Source organism: Fundulus heteroclitus, unplaced genomic scaffold (assembly GCF_011125445.2).
Source record: "Fundulus heteroclitus isolate FHET01 unplaced genomic scaffold, MU-UCD_Fhet_4.1 scaffold_342, whole genome shotgun sequence".
Classification (NCBI taxonomy): Eukaryota; Metazoa; Chordata; class Actinopteri; order Cyprinodontiformes; family Fundulidae; genus Fundulus; species Fundulus heteroclitus.
In genome coordinates this window covers 14893-23528 of record NW_023396752.1, presented here as the reverse complement: position 1 = coordinate 23528, position 8636 = coordinate 14893, and the positions used below count along the sequence as shown (strand labels likewise).

Below are 8636 nucleotides of genomic sequence, written 5' to 3'. Positions count from 1 at the left end.
CGAAATAACCAATCGTATACTGTTGCTAGGGGAGATTTATAAATATTTGGCCAATCAGCATCGCCAAAATGAATGGGTTTGGGTAGAGCCATAGGGATAAAAAGAGTCTCGACACTCCCATTGGACTGCGTTGTAAGCTGTTTGCCGCCTACTTCCGGGGTATGCAGCCTCGCATAGTTCCACAAAGCCATTCTATGGCGTCGGACATCATTCACTTCCATTGCTGACTGTCGAGTAACTTCTGAGGTAAGTTGATTAAATAGCTACCTGTTTTGAATTGTCAACTGTCTATATTGTATCATAGGCCATTTATGATGCTTATACTGATCTTTTGTTGTATGTACACAGCGTAATTATATATATATTTTTTATCTTGGTAGACGACCGATTGCCTACTAGTTTGTTAGCTTGACTTGCCTTTTGTGAAGGTAACGTTATATACAGGGGTAAATTGATTAAATAGCTACCTATTTTGAACTGTCAACTGTCTATATTTTATCAGAGGTCCTTTATGATGCATATACTGATCTTTATTTGTATGTACACAGCGTAATTATATATATGTTTTATCTTGGTAAACCACTGATTGCCTGCTAGTTTTGTTAGCTTGACTTCGCCCTCTGTAAAGGTAGCACTAACGTTATATCCAGGCGTAAATTGATTAAATAGCTACCTCTTTTGAATTGTCAACTCTGTATATTATATAAATAGGCCCTTTATGGTGCATATGTTTATATTTATTTGTATGTGCACAGTGCAATTTATAAATATATTCTTAACTTGGTAGACAACCGATTTTCAGTCATTGCCTGCTACTTTTATCTCGATTTTGCCAGCTGTGAAGAAGGTATCGCTACACCAGAAATTACGAAGTTCATTAGTGAATCTCTAACATCTTTTATTAAGTAAGTTATTGATGTTAGATTACTAGGATCATCAAGGTTGACTAGGACGTTTTTTTTAGGTTGTATCTGCTGAACCTGGCGGTGTTAGCCATTAAGCTGAGTACTGTGTATCTGATGCTAGTAGAAATAAGGTTTGTTTAATTGCACCCTTGAAAGGGCTGTTTAGTTGGATTGCATGTAGGAATACAAATTATTCCACACAAAAAATTATCATAAGCCATAATGAGGTTTAAAATGTTTATTACTCAGACAGTAGTGTGACTAATTTGTTCCCCAAACACTGCTGCTGCAGGCGGCTGCTGCTGGAGGTGATGACTGCTTGAGCTGGCTGATGTTGGCGAAGGATGGTGATGGCGGCTGCTGCTTGTGACGGCTGCTGATAATGTTGGCCACTGCTGGCGCTGGCAGCTGGTGGCGGCTGGTGCTGGCCATGGCTGCTGGTGGCGACTGCTGACTGCTGGAATAAGAGGAGACTGGAGGCTGTGGAAACTGCGGACGGTGTGCCGGGAATGGAGTGGCCGAGTACATCCATGGCAACCAGTAAGGTGTTCGTTAGTGGCCTAGATGGTATGACCTTAGGTGAGGAGGTCTGCTGTGTGGAAATCGCCTTCTTGGTCTGACTCTTGCTGCCAAGGTACCCCTTATTACGGCTGTTTGCCTTTCTCTCATCTCCGATGCACTTTGAGTGAATCCTTAACCTCAGCCTGATATATGTTGAAAGGTTTTTTTTTTCAGCTCATGGCATGAGGGAAGGTTGCTGTCCAGACTCATGGCCTCTCTTTCCAGCTGTTCCACTACGTTGGAGGATTCCATAAGGGAATCACTCGTCTGGGAACGGAAGAGGTGCTCCACGTGCTGCAGGAGAGTGAACAGCTCATCGCATGGCCGGTATAATGCACCCCTTTTAAATTCCTTTAACTGTAGTAAAACAGCTTTCTCACTTGTTGTGTTGGTTACTTTTTCAACCAGTGCACATTGGCATTCCTCACAGAGCGAGAAGCTGATGACCCTCTTCGCTATGTATCCTGCCAGGTGGTAGAGGACACAAGACTCGGTCTTTGTGAGGTCAGGTGGGTCTACCAGCTGCTCCACTCTCACAACCTCAGAAGCACTGCAGTTGCTGTTCTTGTTGTCCAAGAAGTCCGCCAAGTGGTCTGATGCATCATCCAGGTAACTGCCAGTATGCGTTGTCGAGAGGAACTGCCCTACAGTGACAGCCCGTAGTGCATAGTGGAACTCCACAGGTGTCGGGACTGAGTTCCTCTGACGTATGCAAGAAAAATTATTTTTGTAGGCAGTCCAGAATGAACTGGCTTGAATGAACATATTTGTGCCCCTGTCTCAACAGATCTTGCTGGACCAGCAGTATCGTTGTTGTGGCCATCACGGGTTTCAGTGGAGCGCCCCCCCCCCCCAAATAAAATGGTTACGATACCTGTTCTTAACGCCTGTTTACACATTTGTTGTTCTTGTTCACACATACTGTACGTATGTTTGTTGATATTATTCATGCTTGTTCCCATTTTTTTTGTTCCACACTGTTCATTTTTATCTTATGCCAGGTACCTTTATTATTAATGTTGTCCTTTCTTTCAGCCCTGATGCACTCTGAAGCCTGATGTATGTGGAGGATTTTTTTTAAATGTATTTATAATATTCCTCCCTGTTCCTTCACTTTGTTCTTGTTTTTCCAGTTAGATACACACACATCTTGTTGTCTCACTCAGTATTTTTTATTAAACAATATTTGAATCATTCATCCAAGGTTAATGAGTTGTTATTATTTAATATATTTGATTCTTTGTGCATGGCTTAGTATTAAAATTATCATTGTGTGGCCAACTCCTGCCTCATCAGAAAAAGTGGGTGTAAATGCTGAATGGACTGTTCTTTCTCAAAAAAGCACAAAGCAACAACGGAGTCCAATGGGAGTGTTGCCTGTCACTGTTCTCTATCACTCTCTCTGCAGCTAACCTTACTCTTACTCTGTGCATTAATCCAGAGATGTAGAGAAAAATCTTAATAGCTCTGCACTTGCCTATAGACCCAAACAGATAAGCATAATGCTTTTGATAATATGTGAATGGCTTAATCTTAAAATTATATTCTTAGTCTTAACATGATCATGTTTCACGTTGTGGTCTTGGGGTGACCACTTATCAGAAGTGAGCTAGCTGCTAGGCGAATGCTGAATGGACCACGGCAGACCTAACACTACCACCAAGGTAAGCTAATGGCTGAATGGGAATTCATAAGCAAAATCACAGTAATCAATAATACAGCCCAGTCGCCAAAAAATGAAAATCATGAGACACCTGTCTTCACATGAATGATATGGAAAAGAAAAGTTAAGTTAGAGCCATTCTAGCCTGTTCTCCTGTCCATACGAACATGAACATAAGCTTCCCCCCCCCCAAAAAATGTAAAACGTATCTAAGTAATATACAGCTTTTTGTTATCACCCTACCTCTCAAAATGGAAAAATGACATTAACAAATATGTAATCATGCAATAACAGCTGAAAAAGTAGTAGGGTGTATGTTTTATATATATATTTACAGTTAAATAACGCAATCGCAGCTGTCTGTCCCATAGAAGAACATGACAGCCAGCGTATGTTTTGGAACTATAGCGGTCTACACGAACCACGTGACTGCCCTGGCGGTGACATCAAAGAGTGTCGCAACCACAGACATGAATACGTAGACGCCGCGTCCTCGGGTGAGAGGCGTGCCGACAGAGCGGCCATCTTAGGTCAGACCTAGCTGCGCTCAGAGAGAATACAAGTCAATTCAGAAAAATGTACTTTATGTTTTCAGACACTCTGAATCCGGTGAATTCTCACCCGATTTCCAGATAAATCAACTGACTGAAAACGTCACCCCTTTAGGGGCTACATGGGACCAATTGATTGAATTAAATTATTGTCTAACTTAAAGGTATACTATGCAACCGGGGTTGATTTTCCAGCGAGGCTCCCCCCAGAGGGCGAAAGTAAAAGTGCACTGTCGTAAAGATGCTCAGCTGTTCTGGTTTCTCCGTGAAGCCAGACGCGGTTGTTGAGCTTAGCAGACAGGCGAACGCAACGAAAAGTGGAAAAAACGGCAGTACAAACAATGACTAACACAGTGAAGGTATGAACATCAAGCTTCCCGCAGCTTGATGTTCAGCTTCCCGCAGCGGCCGCCTCGCCAAGCAGCGGCCGTGGCCGCGGCCGCCTCGCCAGTTTTATTATTATTATTATTATTATTATTATTTATTTATTTTTTTTTATGTTGGCGAGACGCTACCGCCGCCGCCTCGCCAAGGCACAGCCGCCTCGCCGCGGCCGCCGCGGTAGCTTCTCGCCAACATAAAAAAAAAAAAAAAAAAAAATATATATATATATATATATATATATATATATATATATATAATAATAATAATAAAACTCGATATGCTTGCATGTTTATTTGACGTTAACACGCGGTTCTTTGTTGTTGCTTTCGCGCGTGCATATAGTGAATGGCAGGGCAAAAATACATGGAGTTCTCGCCGTAAAGCGAGACTTCTCTGTGTGCGGGCCGTGAGCTCTTGCAATTGCAAGTGCGGTATTTCCCCCACAGACCCCCAGTGCGGCCGAGAAAACTTTTGTTCGACCTGAAATGACTCATTTAATCATCCAAAACGGTATGGAACACATTAGTTAACTGAAAAATGTTGCATAGTATGCCTTTAATATATAATTTAAATTTTGTATTGAAAGTAAGCAAACTTCCAGAGCTACGTCCCAGGAAGCCCGACTTTTACTCCGCTTATGGGCGCGCAAATAAAAGGATACTAGAAACCAGATCATGGGGAATTACCTTCCATAAGTAAGATTTTATGATAGATAATCCCCATGCTTTACAGTCACAGTTTTTCCGGCATAAACACAATATGTGCTAATGGGTAGCAGGGATGGAAGTAGAAAAAAGTACATTAAACACCAAAAACAAACAAAATGGTCCTAAATTACTGGATAGACATGATTTGTGGTGGTGGATATTATACAGTTTTTGCTATGATTTTGTAATGTATTTGATTCTTAGATGCGTTAGGTTTTTTGTTGATTTTTTTCCCACCAGATTGTGGTTTGTAATATATAATTTTTAAATGCTGTTATGAGCACCTCTGCTCTTACTTGTCTGTATATAGTTTTGCTCCTATGTAGATCAGTGCTGTTGTCTGTAGATCAGTGTCTGTGTATATAGCCTATACATACAGTATATATATATATATATTGGAAGAAAAAGAGAGAGATTTATGTGTGTATAAATTGTGTGTATATTAGATTAATATATAACTGCAAAATATGTAAGTGCATGTACATTTTTCATCCAGTTTGACTTCAATTTAAATAGTTTTGGTTCTAAATAAATATATGTAATCTGTCTGAAAGGTCACGAGCATTGTGAACATATGATTAAAATGAGATCTGAGCTGCCTCCTATTCATTTTGACAGCAGATGTCTGATCTGTGGTCTGACCCAAGATGGCCGCCCTGTAGGCACGTCGGCCCAGCGGCCGGCAGCGTACAATGGGGCGTCTACGTATATGATGTCTATGGTCGCAACTCTTTCCATCTCTATGGCGCTGGGTTTGGGGCTCCTGGAGTAGTAGCCCTAGCTGCACAGTGATAGGTGCACTTCACGCGTGACGTCACGAGCTACATCCGCGCTACATCCGGGTAACGGTGGTCGGCTAAACAGTACTGTTTTCGCTTACCAGCGTGACAAAACGGGTGAATTAGAGCGTACTTTTAGTTTATTTTTGGAATATAAACAATGCCTACGACTTGTTGTGCTGCCGGTTGCACACAGAGGCATTCCAAATCGTCGGATGTACGTTTCTTTCGTTTACCGAAGAAGAAGAAGAAGAAATGGATAATTTCAATGAAAAGGATGCCAATCGACTGTGGCAGCCATCTTACCACGACAGAATTTGCAGTCTACACTTCATCTCCGGTAAATACAACTTAATTTTGCACTAGTCATTGTTCTACTTAAATAATTATACAAATGAAAAATTAGGATATATATTTAAGTCAAGACGTAAACGTTCGTTTCGTAATAATATACGTACATGTACAATTTATGCAAACCCTCTGGCATGAGTCTGTGAAAAGGATTAATATGATGGGTTAGTGTCTGAAACTGAAATGGGTTGAGAACAGGTTGTAGGAGGGGAGACAGTGTTGTACTGGTGAAGAGGAAGTGAGGATATCCACTGAGGCTAAGGCTGGTCAGGAGATTAGTGAAGTTAATGATTGTCTCCTTTGGTCCTTCTTTTCCTAGTGGAAGTTTTGGATCGGCAAAAGGTTGGAGAGTGGACTGGCAGGTGAGAGAACGATGAGTTATCTAGGAGCACTTGTGCCAGGAGAGCAGACAGAGGAGCGGTGTAGAGGTTCTTAAGGAGAGTTCTGAAAAAAGACACAGGGAATGAATAACAATACGTTGGAATCCAATGTCTGAGCATCGACAAAGAAAACAGATTTCTCTAAGGGAGGGACAGCAACACAAAATGTAAGAATTCAAGAAATATATTATACACAGAAGAGTAGTGTGTTATCACCACTTGTGTGAGCAGAACAATCTGAAGTCTTCCTCAGGAAACCCGGTCCTATTTGAGGTAAGACATAGGTTGGTTAGTATCTGAAACTGAAATGGGTTGAGAATGTGGTGTACAAGAAGGCGTGATGGTTTCTTACTAGTGCAGAGGAGGAGAGGATATCCTTAGAGAATGACGTTGGCAGGAGATTGGTGGAGTGAATGATTCTTATCAGTATCCTGTAGGAGAGGTAACAATATTGGTATCTGAATCTGGAATGATATGACAATGTGTTGTAACAGGAGTGGTGAAGATTCCTTACTGATGAAGATGAGGCGATGATATCCACAGAGGGTGAGGGCGGCACAAGATTGCTGTTTGGTGGAGTTGGTGATTTTCTCATTTCATCTTTTCCAAGTTGGAGTTGTGTGTTATTAGAAGGTTGGATGGGTGCACTTGGAGGTGATTGACTATGAATTATAGGGGAGGACTTGTACCATAAGGGTCTCCAGAGGAACATTTTGGTGATTCTGAAAATGTGTCAGACTTGGGTTTGAAAACCACTTGTGGCAGGAAAGGCATATGGCGTAAGATATGTCAAGTCTAAATGAAACTTGTACTGGCTTGCTGTACTGATCCCTGAATAGGGGAGCTACTTAAAAGAATCCTCCAGTCTAAGAGAATTTCATGAGCAGGGGTCAATATCCAGCAGTCAACAGGTGAAGGGTTAGCTTACACGCTGGTTAGGTCACCAGTCCACCACAGCTGCATTTTTTGGAATCATAAGTATGAGTTTTTTGTTTTTTTCAATGACCTCAGGCAGGAAGGTAATTGTAAGGTTAAGGCTGGATTTAGTTTTTTTAATGAATCTGTTTTGTTCCATACTTTAACGAGTGTCACAAGACAGAGAAGATTTAAATTCTGACTAATAGCAGTGGTTGAAGTTAATTTCAAAGAAACAATAAAAAAAGAGTTAAGAGCCTTGACCGAAATAAACAAAATGAAGAAGCCTCAGACCTTGATGAGAGCTGATGATCACATCTGGGCCACCTCCCTGCCAATTCAAATGCTAGAACTCAAAGAGCAGAAAACAGGACTACTGCTAACTCACAACTCAATTACAAAAAAAAATTCTTTAAAAGCATGGCTTGTTGACTGGCATGCTGGGGGATATAGAAGGGAGGAGCTGGGACCAAAGCTTTTCCCACATTTTGGTCAAAATGTCTACCTCAGATCATGTAAAATAATCAAGATGTTTTAATAGAAAATTTTCAAAGTGACACTGGATGTTTAAAATTTATAAAGGAGCGAGGTGAATCCTCAACAAAATAGCCACCCCATTCTTCTAAAGAGTCTTGATGCTCAGAGGGGATCCCCACCCTGATGCTCCTTCCCACCTGCCACACCCGGAGAGCCAGACCGTCGCTGCTTTGACCTTTTCCTGTGTGGCTCTGGCTCCTTCGTCCGAATGGGCACAGAGGCGATGCTTCTTTGTGGCTGTGTCCTCTCTTTGCTGCCAGCAGCCTGCAGCTTTGGCAGGCTTTGCTTCTGCCATCTGGATCACAGCCACGGGGGGAATCTGCTTGTGCTTCCTCAGCAGCAAGTTTCAGGAGGTCTATATGGCGTCTGCAAAGGTGAGCTAATTGGCAACATCTTTCTTTGCTGCTTGTGTGTTGCAGCTCACCCCATTAAGAACTCAACCTCCCTTACTGCTAAGTACGGGAATTGTAAGGAGCCAGGCTTTGCCCACTGGTCTACGGCAGCACTGCACTCTTAGACCAGGTGCCTCACCGACTCAGGCGCGCCACAACCAGGGGCCTGTTCTTCATACGTCGCTAACACAGTTAGCAGGATTTCATTGTTGACGATTTGGCATGATCTTGGATCGTTTGGTTCTTCGAAAGACATCCTGCACTTGTTGTCATAGCAACATGTGCGCAAGCTTAAACCTGCTCGAGAGCAGGCTTATTTCATTTAAACAGGATTAGATTGCAGCTTTATAAGCGGAGGAGATAGGGAAGTCTGTCGTAGCCATGTCTATTTTTACGACTGCAGCCTGTTGCGGAAGGTGCAAGAATAATTTGCAGAGTTTTTCGAATTATTTGCGTATTGCGCAATAGAAAGGATCCTTTAGCGCAGCGCGACAGTGTAATTGTAGAGAGA

The 8636-nt window shown here is 42.1% G+C and overlaps 1 long non-coding RNA gene across 2 annotated transcripts; it reads left to right on the top strand.

The window, feature by feature from the left end:
- Positions 1-1215: 1215 nt before the first annotated feature.
- Positions 1216-2291, top strand: LOC118559684. Of its 2 annotated transcripts, none has more exons than XR_004928964.1 (3): positions 1216-1793; positions 1875-2075; positions 2254-2291. It is a non-coding gene; the product is annotated as an uncharacterized LOC118559684 (long non-coding RNA). The 2 variants fall into 2 exon arrangements; XR_004928965.1 differs by lacking the exon at positions 2254-2291 and having other exon boundaries at positions 1216-1539; positions 1641-1793; positions 1875-2247.
- Positions 2292-8636: the final 6345 nt, after the last annotated feature.